General features: G+C 43.3%; 1 protein-coding gene across 1 annotated transcript in view; it reads right to left on the bottom strand.

The window, feature by feature from the left end:
• Window positions 1–8,853, bottom strand: part of dcn (decorin) — a 38,750-nt gene extending 29,897 nt beyond the window's left edge. The window contains exon 1 of the mRNA XM_024140008.2: window positions 8,623–8,853. The gene's annotated coding sequence lies outside the window, so the exon portion shown is untranslated. The remainder of the gene's footprint in view (window positions 1–8,622) is intronic.
• Between the last annotated feature and the right edge of the window lie 11,894 nt (window positions 8,854–20,747).

Below are 20,747 nucleotides of genomic sequence, written 5' to 3'. Positions count from 1 at the left end.
TCGGTATCTCGCCAACAACAGTCACAGGCCTAAGGCATCCTCCTTCTAGAGCAGGAAGTTGTCCCTGACTCCACTCTCTCTGTTCCGTTCCAGTTATCCCTCATAACCCTCTTCTCTGCGCACGGCCATTTTTATGATTCAGCCTTATCATACAATCCTTGCGCGCATTTCCTTCCATACAGGAACTGCTCGTCTGGAAAGTGCCTGAGGACTGGGACAGCGGAAGTAATTTAGGGACCTAGTAACACAACCACACAGACAAACGCAGAGAGGGAAACGCGCACACAAAGTAAAAGACCAGATTTGCCAAACACACAACACACACACACACACACACACACGACACCACACACCAACACACACCACCACAACACACACACACAGCACAACAACCACACCACCCACACACACACACACCACACACACAACACACGAGATACCCACACACCATACTTAACTGACATAAAGGACTATAATACCGTCTAACAAAACGTTAGTCCTGTTGCCTTGCTTTCCCTTACTTCCAGAGTTTTAACTCTTGTTATTCAAGCTGGATAATTAATTAATGCTTTCACGATGTTAATTATTCCAGTTCCACACCAGCCAGAGCAACAGTGAGACTGTTAACCAGAGCCCCATTGAAGACATCAGGGACTCATTCAGGATTTGCGCCCAGGGGCCCACAGGACCTGAAATATAAGGTCAAGCCAGGAAACCATGCTCACATTACTGTAAGCCTACACCATAGACACAGCTCCACATTACTTGGTGAAACTACACCATAACACAGCTCCACAATTACTGTAAACCTACACCATAACACAGCTCCACATTACTGTAAGGCCTGACACCCCAAACACAGCTCCACATTACTGTAAACCTACCACCATTAACACAGTCCACATTACTGTAAACCTACACCTAACACAGCTCCACATTACTGTTAAGCCTTACACCATAACACAGCTCCACATGATGTATCACTCTGACACCATAACAAGCATCCCACATTGGACAGTAAAACTACGACCATACACAGCTCCACATGACTGTATACTGACACCATAACACAGTCCCATGACTGTATTACTGACACCCATAACACAGCTCCACATGATTTATACTGACACCATAACACAGCTCCACATGACTGTATACTTGCACACCATAACACAGCTCCACATTACTGTAAGCCTACACCATAACACAGCTTCACATATACTGTAAACCATACACCATAACACAGCTCCACATGACAGTAAACCTACACCATAACACAGCTCCCACATGACTGTATAACTGACACCATAACACAGCCCACCATTTACTTGTAAACCTACACCATAACACAGCTCCACATACAGTAACTACACCATAAACACAGGCTCCACATGACTGTATACTGACACCATAACACAGCTTCCACATCGACTGTATTACTGACACCATAAACAGCTCCACAATGCTGTATACTGACACCATAACACAGCTCCACATGGACTGTTATACTGACGCCATAACACCTCACATGGCTGTTATACTGACACCATAACACAGCTCCACATGACTGTATACTGGAACACCATTAACACAGGCTCACATGATGTTATACTGGACACCATTAACACCAGCTCACATGGACTGTATGACTGACACCATCAACAGCAGCTTCCACATGACAGTAGCCTACCCATAACACGAGCTCCAGCATGACTGTTTTTACTGACACCATACACAGCTCTCACATGACAGTAAGCCTTTACACCAAAAACACATTCTTACATATTGAAGCTTACATCATAACACAGCTCCACATTACTGTAACATTACACCATTAACACAGTCCACATTATTATAAACCTACACCATAACACAGCTCCACATTATTATAAACTAGCATCATAACACAGCTTCCACATTATTGATAAACCTTCACCATACACAGCTCCACATTATTATACACCTACACCATACAACAGCGTCCACATTATTATGAAACTCCTACACCATAACACAGCTCCACCTTACTATTGCCTTACACCATAATACAGCTCCACATTACTGTAAACCCACACCATTGAATACAGTTCCACTTACCTGTAAGCCTACCACTATATGTCAGAAATGCATATTACACAAATTGAATCCAATCTAAACACTGTGTGGTGGTGTTCATTTTCATTCTAAATATTACGAGTCACTTAAACGTACACCTTTGTCAATCCCTGGTTAGGCTTTTTTTTCTCCCTAACAGCGTGAGAGATGAAATGACCAGGCATGTCCAAACACTTCAAAACAGGAGTTTCCAAAAACAAATCTCCTTAATTACCGTGGCAACCACAGTTTTCAACTCAGATGATTATGTTTGAGCATAATCCTTTTACTGAAGAGTTTCAGTAGAAGTTGGATCCTCTTTGTTCCCATTAGGTCTGGTCTCCGACTAAAACAAATCTGAATTGACAAGAGGTGTCTGTTTTAAACAATGTGAATAAATAATTATAGACACACCTTACGTTGGAATTAAAAATCAACTCATATGTAGGCTACTGAGCTTTGTCTGATTGCTGTAAGGCACTGTATGATTTAAACATTAAGACACAGAACAAATACTAACAGAGGAAGTCAGCCTCCTCCTCCTTGCTGCCGCTGCTGCAGGTCTTCTGCCATTACACTCGTGAAGTTTTGTCGGTTAAAGGGCTACACCAACGGTCTGCGCAAACTTTTCCATTTGGAGTCCCAAGTTATCATACCATTTCTACTGATCTGCGGCGAAGGTTTCCATATGCACATTTATCATGGAACAGTTTCATTTAATTTACAATAAATGTCTTCTTCATATCTCAAAATCTCAATTGTCATGAGGTTAATTCAAAAATCTCTATTCTGATGAAAATTGATACAAATCTAAAAGTAACTTTTATTTGCCATTGCCAATATGTAAAAATAGCTACACAAAGCCAACAAATAAAAACATTTGCGCCCACAGGTAGAAATATCCTGATGAAGATAAATATTCGTATAAATTCACCAGTGGCACACATGGCCTGTCTGCAAGAAACGGTTGAAACGATTGTTCAACTATTAACTTTTGGGTCCTGCCGCAAACTTGCAACAATGGGCGAATCAGAGTTTCCCACACCAGTGAGCTTCCGACAGACAACACAGCTATTTTTGGGATAAGAAGTAATCAGGCGCTAGGCCTTTTTATAATGACGTTTTCCACCAGATCAGAGCATTTCATGCTGAGTAGATATCGAAAGGGAGGAGAGTGGAAAGATATTTTTTCAAGATGGGCTACATTGAGGGAAACTATTGTCATTCTCAATGGATGTAAAAATGGACTTGGTGTTACTTGCTGGTTTGAGTTCCGAAGGAAAAATTACTTTTGAGAAGCTCCACAGTGGATGGTGAGTTAAGCAAATCAGAAATGGTATCAGATCCCCAAATGGGAACATTTATAGACCTACACTTTACAAGCAGGTCCAGCGGTAGCCTAGGCCTACGTCATGATCATCAGGTGTGTGTCCCTACACAAGATGAGCTCTCCAAACAAAGACAATGAATAATTGAAAACTTGTAAAGGATGAATAACCAAACTTGTTTTCTCAAGTGTAGCCTAGGTTGTACGCTGTGCAAAACACAAACGATCTGTGGTCGACCAACAGAACCACCGACCAAAACAATTCGACCAGTTGACTAATGGGGTCAAGCCCTAGTTCCCATGCACAGTCTGAACCAGACCAGACCTTCTTCTCCTTTACCCCCCACCTAGCTACCATCTGTGCTGTGACCTAGGCTCTCTTCAGTTCCTCAACCTGACCTCTGAATGACCCCTGACCACTATAGCCCCCCCCCCAGGCATCCCTTATCAGCAGCCAGCCCAAGGCAACCCTCCCCGTCATGGGCTAACTTGAAGATGGAGTGAAGATAGAATAGATTCAAAGTCACCACTCGACTAATCTATCACTGGATTATCACTGATCTATCACTGAAAGATCTGGCTGTGGCAGTGATCTGTGAGTCCAGTCCAAGTTGGGAGGGGGGGGGGGGGGGGGGGTAGTAGAATACTGTGAGGAGGACTATTTTTTGAGGTTCACTTTTTTTTATTCCCCAATAATAGCAGAAAGAATTTTCCCAAGTCCAGACGTCCATGTCACAGGTATAGCGTCATGGAGAAAAATTGTTGACCATAAAGCAGAGCATGTGAAGTGTGTGTGTGTGTTGTGTTGTGTGTGTGTGTGTGTGTGTGTTGTGGTGTGTGTGTGTGGCGTGTGTGTGTGTGTGTGTGTGGGTGTGTGTGTGTGTGTGTGTGTGTGTGTGTGGTGTGTTCGTGGATACAGTACAGTCCGGAGGAAAAGAGATACGATCGAAAGATGAGTCTCCAGTGCGCCACAGCTGTCTACCAGAACTAGCATGAAGCAGCTAGAGCCTAGTAAATACCTGGCATACATACAGGCCAACCTCTGCTAATACCTATTATGTAAAACAAACTCCATTTTTTCCATCCGTAACATGTGGTGGTCATCTTTCTCACACTCTCGTCTGAATCTACCACAACCTCCACATCTGCAATGTGTGTTCCTACTCGAAAGAGAATCCTCTCACTAGACGCCCATGGCCCGGGGGCGACCTCTCTCTTCTCCCTTCTCCTTTCTCTCTCTCTTTTCCCTTTTGTCGCTCTCTCTCCATTCCTCTCGTCTCTCCTCTGTCTCTCGCTCTCTACATCTCTCTCGCTTATTCTCTCTCTCTCTCTCACCTCCCCTCTGTCTCTCTCTCTCTCTCCTACTCTGTCTCTCTGTCTTTCTCCTCGCCTCCTTCTCCCCCGTCTCGTCTCTCTCATCTTCTCTCTCTCTCTCTCTCAAAAACTCTCCTGTCTCTCTCTCTCTCTCCCTCTCTCTTCATCTCTCTCTTCTTGGACACCATGCATGTATTCCATCCATGCCACATGGACATATGTATCATCAACCTATACTCATACCTTTTCAACTTGTGTGCAGGCATTTCGAGAGGATACAAGACGGTTGTGGACTTGTTTTGTCTGCTGAATCTTATGATTAAGCTGATTACTACAGCCTGCGTATTATCTACAGCCTGTATACTGTATCTACAGCCTGGTTATCGCTATATATCTACACTTGTATGATCTACAGTCCTGTATTATCTACACCTTGTATTTCTACAGCCTGTATATCTACGCCTGTAGGTATCACACTGTATTTATCTACAGCCTGTATTATCTACAGCCTGTATTATCTACACCTTTATTATCTCAGCCTGTATTATCTACAGCCTGTATTATCTACAGCTGTATTATCTAGCAGCCTGTATTATCTACAGCCTGGTTTTATCTACCATGTATTATCTACAGCCTGTATTATCTACCGCCTGTATTATCTCTATTACAGCCTGTATTATCTACAGCCTGTATTATCTACAGCCTTATTATCACAAGCCTGTATCTCAAACCTGTATTATCTACAGCTGTATTATCTACAGCCTTGTATTATTACACCGTTATTATCTACAACCTGTATTATCTACACCTGTATATCTCAGCCTGTATTATCTCAGCCTATTATCTACAGCCTGTATTATCTACGCCTGTATTATCTCAGCCTTGTATTATCTACAGCCTGTATTATCTACCAGCTGTGTATATCTACAGCCTGTATTATCTACAGCCTGATATCACTGTATTATCTACAGCCTGTATTATCTACAGCCTGTATTATCTACTTTATTACAGCCTGTATTATTACAGCTCGTATTATTCTACAGCCTGTTATTATCCCTGTATTATCTAACTGTTTATCTACCTGTATATCTAACCTGTATTATCTACAGCCTGTATTATCTACAGCCTGTATTATCTACAGCTGTATTATCTACATGCTTATTATCTAAGCGCTGATATTATTTACAGCCTGTATTATCTACAGCCTGTATTATCTACAGCCTTTGCATGTATTATCCTATCACAGCCTTGTATTATCTACATGTATTTCTACAGCCTGTATTATCTACGTCCATGTATTATTCACGCTGTATTATTACAGCCGTGTATTATCTACAGCCTGTATTATCTACAGCCTGTATTATCTACAGCTGTTTATCTAAAGCCTTTATTATCTACAGCCTGTATTATCTTACAGCCTGTATTATTACAGCCTGTATTATCTACACTGTACTGTGATTATCTACAGCCCTTATTATCTACAGCCGGTATTTCTACAGCCTGTATTATCTACAGCCTGTTATTATCTACAGCCTGTATTTATTCAGCCTGTATTATTTCTACAGCCTGTATTATCCACATGTATTATCTACAGCCTGTATTATCTACAGCCTGTATTATCTACAGCTGTATTAATCTACAGCCTGTATTATCCTTATTATACAGCCGTATTATCTACCATGTTATTAACAGTACAGCCTGTATTATCTACAGCCTGTATTATCTACAGCTTGTATTATCTACAGCCTGTATTATCTACAGGCTGTATTATCTACAGCCTGTATTATCCACAGCCTGTATTATCTACAGCCTGTATTGAACATCTACTCTGCTGCCCTACTATTTTTCTCTTTCTCCTTTTCTCTCTCTTTTCCCTCTCCCTTCATCTCCCATAGATTAAGACATTTTTTCTTTGACCCTTTGGCAGTACAATTTGCTTTTTGGAAAGAGCACTACTGGAGAATGGAACTTTATATTATTCCAATGAGGAAAAAAATCATTTGTGGCTAACGTCCATCTTTCAGCTTATTGTTCTCTCTCGGCCTGGACAGTTMCAGTGAGTCCAGACGGGAAAACGTGGCCCCTGGGCTCAACGCGGGGCCTCTAAAGACCCATSTTTTACTTTTCTAATACAGAGCTAACCAAACTATACTGTACAAGTTAGTCCAAACAAACAAGACTTCAACATCAACGACTCCATCAACATGCCACAACATGTTTAGGTTGAGGTTGTGGAGAGCACTAGGGGTGGACTAGGAAAACAAGTCCTGTCCATCCTCCAACTCATAATCCCTTCCTCTCCCCTCTGTACTCCAACTCCAGTTCAGCCCTGTAAAAAAAAACTCCCTCTGTGTTGGAGGATGTTGGCAGTTAGCTGGGAGTTTTGCGGTGTCTTGCAGGGAAGCCATCAGTCAGATCTCTCTGTGATAGAGGAAGCTGCACTGTTAGTGGATTAATAAGGCTTTGGGTTTCCAGGTACTGCTTTTTCTTTTCCCTTTTCTTCGACTTCAAAGCAGGTCCTCCCTTTAATTTTGGTTACCCTGGGCGATTTGGGTCTGCAGCGCTTCCATCAAAGCAGAGTGGTCATGAGGCGGTCTGAAACGGTGCGTTAACGTTGATGTGAAACAGAACAGCAGTACAACAAGTTAAATAAACCATTTCAGATCGATTWGTTTTAGTCTAAAATGCCCTGGATGGGTTCATTCTGATGAACTGCTGCAAGGGAACTGTAATGGCTTGAGGCAATACAAAGACATCCTTGTTGTTGTTGTGTTTTCATTTCACTTGCAGGATCTCCAAGTGCCAGAGGAAGAGTACAACAGAGAGAAAGCAATGCATTAAAGTGCTACAACTGAAGAAAAGGACACTGGTAAACTTAATGGGTTTTCCACCAGGGCCAGTTACTGACAAGAGAGGAGAGAAAACTCTCCAGGGACTTCACATCAAAGAAACCTCTTCTCTTTCTCTCTATTCCTCTGCCCACAACAACTCTGAATGCATGTAAAACCATAAACGAACACACTGGACAGTTTGATGGAAGGGAAAACCACATGTACAACCACAAGCCAACTAACTGACAAAACAGCTCACTTGCTCAAGTGCCTTGAGGGGTAAAAAACTAAAAACCGCTAGCCAAGGGATAAACCAATAAAGTCAAGGAAAGATAACATGGTATCCTCTTTAGGATAAATAGGGTAGGGTTTTCTAATAGATTGGCATGGGAGTGAAGTGCTAGCATCAACAGTAGCACCACACCCCCTCCCTATAGCTGGTGCTGTCTTCATCATTCTGTAGGCTATCACATGGTCTGGTATGGGAATGATTAGCTATGGTCTCTCCTCCCTAAGCCAGTCCTGTTGTGAGACTAAGACCTGGCCACGCATCTAGTTTAGAGGGAGCGCGCACACACACACATGCACACACACACACACACACACTAACCCTACACACACACAAAACAAATTTGCAATATCATGCACAAACGCATCACTTTCATGATATGCCTGGCATGACTCTTGTCATACATTCTAATTGAATGTATGTGCAAAAGCATTGAAATGAACAACCGTTCATGACCAGTTCAACCACAAAATGCACACAGAGTCTGGCGATAGAGTTAAGGAATGAAGGAACATCAAAAGAGCATCCACATCACAGAACCTACCAAGCCATTMGAAAACCCCAAACCACAAGCACAGCATCACCATTTTACTAACCAAGTCTGCACGTTTGGGACCCCTGAAACACAATAACCCCAATTCCAAATCCCTTTGAACAATTCCCCTCACAATCCCCCTCTCTTCCCACACTCCCCAGGCCTGTAATCCAGTCTTTCCCGAGTTTCCCCCCAATATCCATCCCCTCTATTTATCAGTGTGTTATCCTACCTGTGCTCTTCAGAAGTGTGGGAGAGAGAGCGAGAGAGTTAGAGTGCGCCGAGGTCAGATGGTCTTCCTTCCAAATATCCAGTTGGGGCTTTAGGCTGAATCACTGTGAGCCTTCTGCACTGTGCTGCAAGGGGCCGAGCGATAATTGCACTGAGAGCGCGCGCAGCCAAGACCAAGCAGGTGTGCTCTGTCTCGGCCGAAGGGGAGGAGGAAGGGGCTGAGAGAGGAAGAGAGMGAGGGAGGGAGCTCCTGTTAAATTGAGACACTTGGTGGAGAGAACTTCCCCCAGCAAAAGAGAGAGAGAGCGCGCTCCAAAAACAGCTGGAAATAGAGGGAGAGAAAAGAGAGGAAAATTAAAAAATGAACAGTCACAGAGCGATGGAGAAAAGAAGAGGAGAGTGGAGGGAAGAAAGGAGAGAGAGAGAGAAATGGAGGGAGAGAGAGAGGCAGAGTTAAGGCAATAAGCAGTGACTAGGCTGGCAGGCTCCCATTCAGTACCATCTGGTAATGATAGGTCCTCCAGAGCTCAGTTCAAAAACGCCAGCTACTCTCTGCCTTTCTCTCACAAACTTTCTTTCTTCCATTTTTCTCCCTCTATCTCTCTCTTTCTTTACTTTGGTGAAATTCAAACTAATTTAACACAGCCGACTACCCCTCTGCCTTTGTTTAATCCCACACAAGCATTCAGTCCACCCTCCCCCTTCACCCCCAATCTCTTGATTGGGTCGGTTTACTTATTTACACGTAACCAAAAGGGACAAGGGGACCGTTCCAATTACTAGGAAGAGGAGGGGGATCTTAGTTCTTAGTTCTCCCCATCCCCTGGTTTACCCTCCATGTGTCACATCTACTTTAGGTCTATAATTCCCCCTCCGGCTGGGCTCAGGGTTGGTCTGTCTGACTAACATGTCACCCTAACCACCACTGGTGTGGGTGTAATTTAGTCAAAATCTAATTGTGAAGGATTTAATACTCTTTAAATAGTTCAGATTACTGCCCCAGACCTGTGAGGTTGCAGTTGGACTGAGCACTTTAGAGCTCTGTGTCGCTTGGACTGCAAGACAGAGGGAGAGCGTTCAAGAATACTTTCTACAGTACAGAGATGAGTACACGAGAGAATATGACTAGGACATAATGAATGCATTTGAAGACATGTAGGTTGTTGTTAACAGCCTACAGCTGTTATGAATGTGTTATGGGTGTGATAGATAAGGCACTACAAATTCATAATGCTTTATGCAGCTTTGTTCATAGAACGTTTTCACAAACTAGCATTGCTACAATGTGGACTGGATTGAGAGTCTCCAGTAGTTTCCAGTCTATGCTTAGTCTTGTGGCGAGCTAACATGCTCTACTGGGATGAGGTCTCCATTGGTATTCCAAGTTTCCCATTCTGTCAATGTGCCTGGACTAAGTTGTTACTGGCGAGGAGTCTTCCATTGGGTTTCCCAGGTCATCACTCGTCGTGGACAACTAATGTTATCTGGAGTTGTCTGCTATTGGTTTCTCACGCTACATTCTGTCTGCTTACTGTGGTACTCAAATGTGACTGTGTGAGAGTCTCCCATTTGCTTTTCCAGCATTCTGCCTGTGTGGTACTAATGCTACTGGTGTTCTCCATTGGTTTGCTCAGGCCCATTCGTCTGTGGCTAGCGTAATTGTGGCCTGGGGAGAGTCTTTCCATTTGTTTCCTAAGTTCATTCTGTCTGTGGGGACTCATGTTACTGGGAGAGTTTCTCCATGGTTTCCAGTCATTCTGTCTGTGGACTAATTTACTCGGGAGGAGGTCTCCATTGGTTGTGTACCAGCATTCATTGCCTGTGAGCGACTAAAATGTTGACTGGGACAGTGCTCAAATTGGTTTCCAGAGCATTCTTGTCTGCCATGTGGGTACTAATGTTTACTGGGAGAGTCTCCCCATTGTTTTCCAGTCTCATTCTGCGCTGTGCTGAATGGGGACTAATGTTACTGAGGAGGAGAGTCTCCCATTGGTTTTTCCAGTCATTCTGTCCTTGGTGGGAACTACAATTGCTTATCTGGAGTGAGTACTCACTTTGCGTATTCCAGTCATTCTGTCTGTGGACTAATCGGTTACTGGGAGAGTCTCCCACTTGGTTTTCAGTCATTCTGCCTGTTGCGACTAATGTGACTGGGAGGGTCTCCATGTGTTTATACCAGTGCATTCTGAGACCTGTGGACTTCAATAGATGTTTACTATGATAGGGATGAGTCTTCCATTATTCTCCTCAGTATCAGTTCTTGCCTGTGGGAACTTAATTGTTTACTGCTGATGAGAGTTCTCCAGTTGGTTCCAGTCAAATTCTGATCTGATGGCGACATATATGTTACTGGTGAGAAGTCTCCATTGGTTTCCATCATTCTAGTTTCTGGTGGACTAAATAGTGGAACTGGGAGAGTCCTCCATTGTTTCCAGCTCATTCTCGCCTGTAGGACTACCACTAGTTACTGGGTAGAGTTCCCATTGGTTTTTCACTCATGTCATGGTCTGTTGGACTCATCTGTTTACCTGGGAGTGTTCTCCCATAGGTTTCCAGTCATCTCTTGCCTGTGGGACTAATGTTACTGCGGAGAGTCTCCATTAGGTTTCCCGGCCATTCTGTCCTAGTGACTAATGTGTTCACTGGGAGGGATCTCACATTGCTGCTTCCTCACAGATCATATCGTCTGTGACTAATGTTACTGGGAGAGGCTCCATATCTCTCTCTGTACATGGTTACAAGCGTGGTCGGTCAGCGTGAGTTCTCTACTGCGGAGAGTGTCGTGCGCGATATGGTCTTGCGCGAGTGCTGCCTGTGGACTCAATGCTCCTGGGAGAAGATGTCTCTTGTGGTGATATATCAACGGACAATTACTGTCTCTCAGATGGGACAAATCGTAAGTGAGACTTACATAGCGACAGAGTCCTCATATGTTTATCAGGTGCACTTTCTGTGCCTTCGAACTACTTAAGGTGTTACAGTGTGGAGCACACTATGTTATGCGTCCTCTCCGTCTCTCGCATTGCATCTCAATATTGCTTTGCTACCTGTCTGACTAGTACTCTCCAAACTGGCGCAGTGTGGTTCTCCATTTGGTGTGTCCATGATGCAATATACTCGTCTGTGAGTGAACTCCAAGGTATGCTGGCGAAGAAGTCGCCAAATTGTTTCACATCATTCCTGCGATGTAAATGGTTCGAGCGTGTAGCGAGAGTCTCACTAGTTGAGAGTTCCAGGGCATTCTGAGCTCTGTGGACTAATCTAGTTAGTGGGAGAGTCCTCATCCATCATGGTTCTCTCGAAAGTTACCTTTTGTGTCCTTCTCAGACTGACAAGCCTGATTGATAATTCTATAGTGACTGCAACAGTGTGGCCATTTTGAAGATTTATTCCAGTGCTTTCTCGTGAGTCTGTGAGCACTAATCGATCTACTGATGCAGATAGGTCCTAAAGATCTCTGGTAGTGTTTGCGCGAGTATCATATTCGATGCGTGCTGTTGAGTGACTATGATTGTGTTACTGGGTGAGGTACTGCAGTTAGGGATTAACACGCGAGTCGACTTCATATGGACCTGTTGGATCATAAATGTGTGATACTTGAACGAAAGGTCTCCAATTAGCAGTTCCTCTAACCATAACATGGTGCTGCCTCTGCTTGTAGCTACTGTTTACGTGTGAGTAGTCAGCTCCCTACCCATTCAGGTGTTTTTCCTGGCTTATGCCATTGCGAGTCTGTAGGACAACTCGTCTCCTTGTCTGCTGAGTCATCCTCCTATTGTTTCTTCCACTCTACGTCTTTCTGTTTCCTTGCGTTACTCTCATTCGTGCTCTACCTGTCCGGAGACGTACGTACTCCCTATTCATCACGCTCAGATCAAAGATCTGGTAAAATGGCTGAACTTTAGCTAGTAGACTTTGTCTCTAATGGAAGTACAGCATTCCAGCCGTATCCATCTCAAATTATCCTTCTCCAAGCTAAGGAAAGAAGCCCACCCACCATAGACATTGGTCATGACCAAGGTATCAGTACGACTGTCTTAAATCACTCAGAAACCAACCCAACAAACTGAACCATAAAAACACCCAGTCTCAAAATACAAAAGCAGGTAACATTGAAAAGGTATTTTCACTTGTTGAGTTAAACGACTTTTTAAATGGTTGTCATTTTGTACTGTCTTTGATTCAGATTCTGGTCGAGTTTCTTACTTTTTTGTAGGGTCAGGAAAGGTTCAACTGAAATACAGGGCCAGTTTTTCAAAAGTGATCTATCTGGATTTCGCCTATCGGATAGTATTAAATGCATAGAAATAGAATGAATAGAACAGATGAATCATTGACTTGAATGGGGACTCCAGTTATATTCATTCTTTCTCTATGCATTTAATCATATCTAGGGGGAGGAGGGGACAAGGGAGTCAGACAGAGAAAAAGAAGGGTGGGTCATGRTCTTTGGCACTGTGTGGAGGTCTTGGATGAAGCCTCGGGGTAGAGGCCCACGAATACAAACACTGAGATAATACTGTCATGACGTTGGCCTGTGGGTAAGGTTTATGACCCCCCCCATAAATACCTTTCTCCCTTCCCTCTCTCTTCACTCTACTGAGGGACTCTTGAATAGCCTTTGTTAAACATAGAGAGTCTGGGAACATCAAACAAGTGGAGGGAAAGGAAACATATTTCGGTAATAAAACCAGTTGAAAATATGCGACATTATGACTGATGACAGGGCAACATAAACTGTATCTGGGAAAGTCTACACATTATAGTTATCAGATTCACATGGAATTGTTGTGCAATTTAAATGAAACTATTTGTGAAAAGATTAAATGTAATTTTAGCTTCCAAATGAGAGAATTGGGTTTTCATAAGATTAGAGCTCTGCTCAATCAGTGGCCTGCCCCTGTGAAGAGACATGGGTTATAAACTATGAAACACACCCTTCTCTCCCTCCACTATATAAGCCCTTGACGAAAATGTAACCTCTGGTTCCGTGTACATTAGGACGACGGTCCGATGTCAGAAGGATTCAGATAATAACTACAGAACGAAGCCAACCTCAGCGTGAGCTTTGGTTGCGAATGGTATGAACTTTGAACTCTTATTTGCTACAGAAGTGATACCTCCTAGCCGTTGAGTTAGCAGCGGCCGCTGTAAATGTGGGCTAGGAGAGGACAGACAGAGTATCCCGTCTACCACACAACGACAACACTACAACGTATCCCGTTCACCACCAGAGACACTCTTCAAAGAACAAAGGACTCTGTTGGGCAACACGGCTTTCCATCTACCACCAACCTATTGAAGCGCAGCTCAGAGTAAATAATTATTGCATTTTCCTTTTCAAAATGGGCGGTAATTTAGAATGCATAAGATTCTGTATTTATGATAGAGTAGCTGCCTACGGCCCGATAGAGGGAATAGCTTCTCCCTTTGTTTATCAGTCTTCCCGCTCTTTCACTCAAACCCAACCCCCTTTTCTTTGTGTAACCAGCTGTCAAATCTGTTCCGTCCACTAGGGACGTTTTCCTTTATGACATAATTTGTAATCAAGGTATGATTCATTCTGTGTATATGTAATTCTGTGTGATTCGTTAGGTATTTAGTAAATAAATAATTAAACCCAATTTTGTATTGCTGATTCAACTTGTTAGCCAGGGTTCGTGAAGATAACCAAGAATTTGGGGGGATGGAGGGGAAGAGAGTGAGCGTAAAGGAGAGGGAAGTGGGGATGGAAAGGAAAGGTGGAAGGGAAAGAGGAGTGGTGGATGGCGAGAGAGGGAGGAGGGGCAGAGGGATATGGGGAGAGGAAAGAAGAGGAGAGAACTGTCAACAGGTCATTATTTTTGACCTTCAGGCAGGACTTTAAAAATGAAACAGCTCAGTTCACATGGCCTCCAGGTGGTCTTAAGGACTTTAAAAATGACTGAGTGGATCAAGGAAGGTTCTATACCTGTAATCACTAATATAGGTGTTGTACTGGGATCATCAGGGGTTGTCACAAAAGTCTCCGTTTTTTGTCAACTTACAGCTTCTCTCTATCAAACCCCAGGGATAATGTTTGGTTGGACAGTAGAGACCCCTAATCCTCTGAGGTGTCAACTTCAATGTTCCATTATCTACTTTTTTCTGTGTGTGTAAGGTTTTGCCCGAGGTCGGCTTATCCTCGCTCCACAGCACACAGATAGGCCTAAACATAGCTCTAAATGGTTTGGAAAAGCACTCGGGGCTAAACGAACACAGTCTCCACCTCTCTTTCCATTACTCAGCATTCTCCCTCCATCTCTCACATTTCTCCCTCCCCCTTCCTTTTATCTTTCTGTCTCTCAATCTCTCCCTCGTTACCCTTCCCCTTACTTGCTCATTTTCTCCATTTAGTCTTCTCTTTCTCCCTCCCTCCCTCCCTCGTCTCTCCCCCGCTTCTTCCCTTCTTTGTCACTGTCCCACCCTCTTCCCGTATAAAATCACACTGTTTCCACGCCAGCTTGCCATGACACTGTGAGGCTGTTGCCTCCGTCAAGCCCAGACTCCCTTCAGCCTCAGCCTCATCTCAGTCCTCTTGATTAGAACAGAGCAGGGCTGGAAACTGACTGACCACAACATGGCTACMCTCTCTGGGTCAAATAATTTACCACAGCAGAAATATGACAAGATACTATTAAAATTATATCTATTAAAGATGATTGTGATGTCTCTTGAGAGGCTACTGTCTGATGTTGGGAAACAASCTTAGGCAAGAAGGAGGTGGAGTTCAAAATGGAGGCTGGATTGGGTATCAAAAAAGGGTAGGATTGGCTTTTTGAAGACTACCTGTCGAAACAGGTTCATATATATACCTTTTTCTCTGTAACAATTGTTTTAATTAATTGCCTTGATCTTTAAGTGAATCATTTTAGTTAATACTTGCCAATGACACCCACCATCACTCCAAACCTGACAGTAGTCTGGATCTTTGTGAATACATCTACTTTAGCCCATCAGTAAGCGTGACAGTTCCAAGATTGGTGGTTGCGTACATTAGTCCTGGATGGCATGCTTCCTGAGTCTGGCGTGTCTTCAAATCAAGTTATTAATCATTCGTTATTAATTCAGGTATGTGAAGACATGTGTGAAGCATACCAACCCAGCCTCTTTTGGGCGTCAAWTAGGTMATTTAGACCCAGTTAGCTTGATATCCTGACACCTGYGTGCCCTGAAGGACCTGCTGTRAAATACAGGCCCATATCACACCTCAATAATCACTAAATGGGTGTGATATAACTGTGATAAGTGATAAATATCACACAGGAAGTAAGAGGTGTCCTCTTTCAGCAGAACTTTATAGGGTGTTTGGGGTATGATGAATGTGGATGCTGTGTTTCTCAGATGGTATGGTTACAGCACTGACAGTGCAACGATGATTAACTGACATTGCAATAATCCGTTGCGCGTCTTTACAGAACAAGGGTCCTTCCAGGGATTGGCTGAGGCACTCAATCTTGGTGAGATCATTGTGTCCCTATGAAGGTGGTTTAGTGACCTCTGACATTTTGTGGTCAACTATGCAACAGGCTCTCAGTAGCAAACAGGAATGACATGACGTTTGATTCAGAGYGAACAAAAGAAACGCCTGATGTGGCTAGGTTTACACTGCCAGTAAAGAGTGGTGGTCTTTGAATGACTGCATCTGGGTGACACATTTACATTTGACATTTTAGTCATTCAGCAAAAGCTCTTATGCAGAGCGACTTACAATAGTGAGTGCATACATTTTCATACTTTTTAAAAATACAAAGACAAATGATTTCTAATGGACTCCACAGAGCAAGGGCTTCAAACGGGTTTCCAGCTTCTCTACTGGTCTCATCATTTGAAGGTGACTGGGAGCTTTTGGTTGAAAAACTCAACAGTTGATTGATTTAGGTCTTTATACATCTTTATTCATGTGAATAATCCTTATAGACACCAACAATCATCCTGTATTAGAATGGGGTGTTTGCAGTACACATGCTACAGTACTAATTGACTAACAATGGGACCCAAGCAGAGKTTTCAGAATTGCAACAGAAGCTCCTTTCAGAAATCCCATCTTGGACTTGTTAAGTGTTATAACAGGAGTAGTGCAGAGGAGCTCTGTCAGACTCATCTCTAGACCCAGAGAAAGTCTACTGTGACGGGCTAAACAGACATCAGAAACTCACCAGGGAAGAGARGGACAAAARACSGACTCTGCAAGCCAATGGCAGGAGCTGTAACAGCAATGACAGTCCATCGAAAAAAAGAGAACAATCAAGTTCTGAGCCAAAGGTACTGTGGGAAGTGACCTTTTTTGGGCCAATCGGAGTGGCGCTGTGCGGCACAGCATTTGTATGCTAATCACTCCGGAGGAATCCCGTCCCATTGGGTTCGTAACTAGAGTAAACCTCCTGAGTCGTGTACACACACACACAAGCATAAGCACACACACACACACACGGTCCCTGGCAGGGCACTAACTGCTGGCATCGATGGCTACTTTTCACGGACGAGGAGGCGAGAGTGCCGTATTCACAGTCTGATAAATCATTATGGTGAAATAAAACGCACCAGCTATGTCATTAGTGGCCTAGTGAAAGCTGCTCACTGGAATGTCTGGGTTTTGAAGGCCATGCCGTTCCCATTAAAACGCATTAATTRTCCTGGATGTTCATACACACGTAAACACAGGCCCGTGAACTTGACCCACAGAAAGTTYCATCGATGAATATCCTTGTAAAATGGATGGTGTTGTTATCTTGGTGAGAGTTGAATTGTATTGACAACTAAGTAATAATAGAGAATGGAAGACATGCTGACGTCATCTACAGTACGTCTTGAATAAACATCATTTAAATATTCTTGTATGTTCACATACATGAATATATAACGATGGACTGACCCCAAAAAAGTTTCAATAATAAATATCACTGTGAAATGGAGGCCACTGTTACCTTGACTTACTTGCCACTTAACTTCTCAAGTATAGATTCACAATCTGTATTCATAAGCAAGGAAAGCGTTTGTCAGTTGTGCATTAGGTTTTTACACAAAGGGCCTTTCAGAGAGACCAGCCTGGCATTCTGCCTCTTCTCTCTCAATCTCTGGCCCCACACAGCGTTGAAACACACAGGCAACGGAAACACTTGCTTCGAGCGAGTGCTGTTGTGGTATTAACTTGCCCATTCAATGTACGACGGAACTTCTCCTCGCCATGGCAACAGGCTTTCGACGTGAACGAGGGGGGAACACTACTTCTCGATTGGCCAAGCTTACCTCACACCCTCTAATAATGAGGAGAAAAACGAGGAGGATAACACAGCTGCTTGGCTAGAGAGGTGCTAGCTGAGGTGTTGTTTGTGAGGGAATGAGTTTGGGGGAGTATAACTTTAAATGCACCTCTCCTTGAGCTAGCTTACAAATAGCTCATCATGCCTCAATTAAAGGTGTTGCACAGGATTTATTCGAATTTTTGCATTGTAATTTCAGAAAATGTCAATAATATATCTGGCGCAATGATAGTGTTTGACAGTATTACTTACCCACCAGTGTTGTGATTGGCTGTGATATTCGCCTGTTGATTTCTCCCGCCGAAGCAGCATCTGTTGTCAAACTGGGAAAGACGTTCTGACTTTGTGGCTGTGTTATCTAGTGGACTGTTCGGTCAATTTGAATAGTGTAGGGAATCTTTGTAACATCTAAATCATTGTGAAATATTTTTCAATAACAAAAAATATCGTTTTTACAGCTGTTTGAAGCTGGTGGACCACCAAACTCATCCATATCCCACTGTTTGTTCAATAGGGGCTGTGTTGAAAATCTACCAACCTCAGAATTTCCACTTCCTGTTTGGATTTTTTCTCAGGTTTTTGAAACAGTTTTAGAAACTTCAGAGTGTTTTCTATCCAATACGAATAATAATATGCATATATTAGCAACTGGGACTGAGGAGCAGGCAGTTTACTATGGGCACCTCTGTGCACCTTTCATCCAAGCTACTCAATACTGCCCCTGCAGCCATAAGAAGTTAAAACTCACAATGGATCTGATTAAAGCACTCGCTCAAAGAAACATTTCAGAAGAAAGCAATCAATCAAATCCCGGATCTCTCAGCTCCGCACAAACCTCTTGGGACATACTACTGGCAACTTCCGACCACTGTAAACTAGTTTGTTTTCTAATCAGCCTTTCTTTTACAGGCAATCTGTAAAAAAAAATCATGGGCATTAATATGGAGTTGGTCCCCCTTTACTGCTATAACAGCCTTCACTCTTCTGGGAAGGCTTTCCACTAGATGTTGGAACATTGCTGCGGGGACTTGCTTCCATTCAGCCACTAGAGCATTAGTGAGGTCGCACACGGATGTTGGGTGATTAGTCCTGGCTCGCAGTCTGCATTCCAATTCATCCCAAAGGTGTTCGATGGGGTTGACGTCAGGGCTTTGTGCAGGCCAGTCAAGTTCTTCCACACCGATCTCATCAAACCATTTCTGGATGGACCTTGCTTTGTGCACAGGGGCATGGGCCTTCCCCTAACTGTTGCCTCAAAGTTGGAAGCACAGAATCGTCTAGAATGTCATTGTATGCCGTAGCATTAAGATTTCCCTTCACTGGAACTAAGAGCCTAGGCCAAACCACGAAAAACAGCCCCAGACCATTATTTCTCCTACACCAAACTTTCAAGTTGGCACTATGCATTCGGGCAGGTAGCGTTCTCCTGGCATCTGCCAAGCTCAGATTTGTCCGTCGGACTGCCAGAGGGTGAAGCGTGATTCATCACTCCAGAGAAGGTTTTTCCACTGCTAGGTAGTGAGTGTTGCACCTGAGGACAGACAATTTTTACGCGCTACACGCTTCAGCACTCGGCGGTCCCGTTCTGTGAGCTTGTGTGGCCTACCACTTTGCGGCTGAGCAGTTGTTGCTCCTGGACGTTTCCACTTCATTATAACAGCACTTGCAGTTGACCGGGGAAGCTCTAGCAGGGCAGACATTTTGACGAACTGACTTGTTGGCATCCTATGACGGTGCCACGTTGAAAGTCACTGAGCTCTTCAGTAAGGCCATTCTACTGCCAATGTTTGTCTATGGAGATTGCAGGTAATTAGCTTTAAAACAGATTTTTTTTCTCTCATCCATCAGCCCCATGACATAATGTGTTGAATTGCAGGAAAATAGCTTTAAAACTGTCAAATGTTCTCTCCGCCCCATGGCAAAATGTGTAGAATTGCAGGAAATTTCTTTAAAACATCAACATTTTGTCTCTGCGGCCAATAGGACGGCGTCTAAAAGTGTTGATCGGAGATGGTGCTGTTGGCCCTTCCCTCTACCAATGACCCCCCCCACGCTAACTTTCTATGGGAAACACTGCTAAGCTCCCAGTCTTGCAGATATTACACAGGCCTTGTACCTCTCTAACTGTATTGGGATAACATATGTAATAACAGATTAATAAGCCAGTAAGTACAGTAAGCCTTTTTGGATATCTTGTTGCTTTATGCTTGGAAAGCAGCATTAACACTTGTTAGTACTGTAACTGTGTATATGTGTGACTGATACGTGTGTATATGTGTCACTTCACTTTGTCTCGAAACACGGTACACTATATGACAAATAAAAATGTGCTTTCTTCTCATCTTAAGTAGTCATTACTCTGTAACACTCCTTTACTATAGTATGAGTACAAATGTGTTGGGTGCACAATCTGCTCTCTAGTCGAGTCTGTTTTTGATTTGCTGGGTCGAAACAGAGCCAGTAGCCAGACAGCAGTCTTTCTGCCAGAGGCAGACTCAACATTCCCAGAACCATTTGGAATTATAAAATTAGTTTATAGTATCGCCAGAGCTTCAGAGTGCCAAACTCTGTAACAAAAAGAGCTTTCAGACATATCGATATTTTCCCTGTGTCTCATAATGAGATGTCATGGTTACCAAAATGAAGTCTTAAGTTCACACAATGGGCGAGTTACAAAAAGAAACATGACCTGCATCAATGTTTGCTCAACCTATAGCCTACAGCATGTGATCATGACCTTACACTATAGATCTACAGAAGAACACATTTCTGCCTGTTATCCAGTTACAGTAGTGATTACTGGTCCTCATCACATTTATCCAATAATAGGCCAAAAAACAGATAG

This window comes from Salvelinus sp. IW2-2015, unplaced genomic scaffold (assembly GCF_002910315.2).
Source record: "Salvelinus sp. IW2-2015 unplaced genomic scaffold, ASM291031v2 Un_scaffold1982, whole genome shotgun sequence".
NCBI classification, from domain to species: domain Eukaryota; kingdom Metazoa; phylum Chordata; class Actinopteri; order Salmoniformes; family Salmonidae; genus Salvelinus; species Salvelinus sp. IW2-2015.
This window is presented reverse-complemented; position numbering and strand designations above follow the sequence as displayed.